Genomic DNA, 1,524 nt, shown 5'->3' with positions numbered 1-1,524 from the left:
CATGCCTTGCTTCACCCCCATGCGTGCTGGTGCATTATATGAGCAAGGCTTTTGGCATATTTGGTGGTAGTCTTGGATTCAGATTTTAGCTGAAATCATTTGGAGTTTAATTTTCTTTGGAAAAGGATGCATTGTTTCAAGGGTGGATGGGGGTTCAGCATTGAGTGCTAGCAGAGAGGGTTCAAAGAGCTGTGATGTCTAGGACTTAACATAAAGTTCTGGGAAATGTTTCAGGCATTTCAGGAATTGAGGGAGGATGGGACAGTGTCATATGTAATGGGCACAGGCCTATTTTGGGTCCTAGACGTGGGCTGATCAACGTGCTCATCAATAACATGGATGGCCTTTGGTGTAAGTAGTGCTCTTGGCAGGCAGACATTCCAGATATGCTCCCAGCAACAATTCAACTCAATATGGAACCAGGGGAGCAGACTTCCACTTAGCTCTAAATGCAGCCTATATATTGCTTGGGATGTTGGTATTCCTTTATTATAGACTGTCCTTCGACATTTCCCTCAGGGGCAGCCAATACTTCATAGTAGTTCATACCAACATGAGGTTCATACCACTGTCTTAATCTCCAAGGGTTCCTGACTTGAAGAAATTGTGAAGCCTGCATTCTTGTGTGGTAGCATTGCCTATCCCAGTTGAGAGGCTGTCCTCTTAGCTGTAAATCCTTTGCTTGTATCGAAAGTACACTTATGAAGGTCCGTGCACCAGCCCTCCAAATTTCCACCTGTGAAATTGGTTTGGTATGCCTTCTTTGGGTTTGCCTAAGTCCAATGGCTTGTGGATGGAAAACATTCCGAACAGATACCTCAGCGTTTATGAACATTTTACTAGAGGCTGTGCTTTTAAATAGCTGATCTGGGAGATAATAGCAATATGAAAAGGCATAAGACAAACATTATTCTTGCAACATTCAAGGCAATTCATTCCTTTCAGTGGCTTGTGTTTGAAGGTTGATGAACCGGGGGCAAAACTCATTTATACAGTCATAGGGCCATGTGTGTTGTCTTTGATGTCTTTTTGCATTGTGAACAAGATAGTATCCATTTCCACCACATTAAAGGCTTACTCTCCAGTCTGCTGGAAATCCTCCTACACTCACGTGCACCGGGGGCAAGCAGAGTGACATCGCTAAAAGATTCAGTGTGTTGGGAGCGCTTGAAAGTTGAGGACTCACACGTAGTGTACATACACACCCTCTGCTGCCATCAGCGCTCTCAGGGCTTTTCATATTTTATCGACCATTACGGATGCATGAACTGCTCTCTCAGGATTAGAGGGAGTGCGAGGGAATTAGTGAGCAACGGTCGGTTTTTATCACTTCAGCCCTGCTGTTGACTGGCAACGCAACTGCCTCCTCATTAGGATAGGCACAGAGAGGAAAAAAGATGAGGTCTGTAAAGCTGCTTAAATTCAACTATCTGATCTTTTGGATAGGATTATCATCGTGTTGGAGTTACAGTAGAGTAGTCACAGTGTCTGAGGGACAAAACTCCTGAGATAACTTCTGTTATG

The 1,524-nt window shown here is 44.1% G+C and overlaps 1 protein-coding gene across 4 annotated transcripts in view; it reads left to right on the top strand.

The window, feature by feature from the left end:
• The window catches only part of daam2 (dishevelled associated activator of morphogenesis 2), a 95,243-nt gene that overhangs the window by 20,698 nt on the left and 73,021 nt on the right, over positions 1-1,524 (top strand). The window lies entirely within an intron of this gene.

This window comes from Morone saxatilis, unplaced genomic scaffold (genome assembly GCF_004916995.1).
Source record: "Morone saxatilis isolate NCDOM2014 unplaced genomic scaffold, NCSU_SB_2.0 Contig3, whole genome shotgun sequence".
Taxonomy (NCBI): Eukaryota; Metazoa; Chordata; class Actinopteri; family Moronidae; genus Morone; species Morone saxatilis.
Note: the sequence above shows the minus strand (reverse complement) of the source record. Positions and strands in the feature narration are given on the sequence as shown.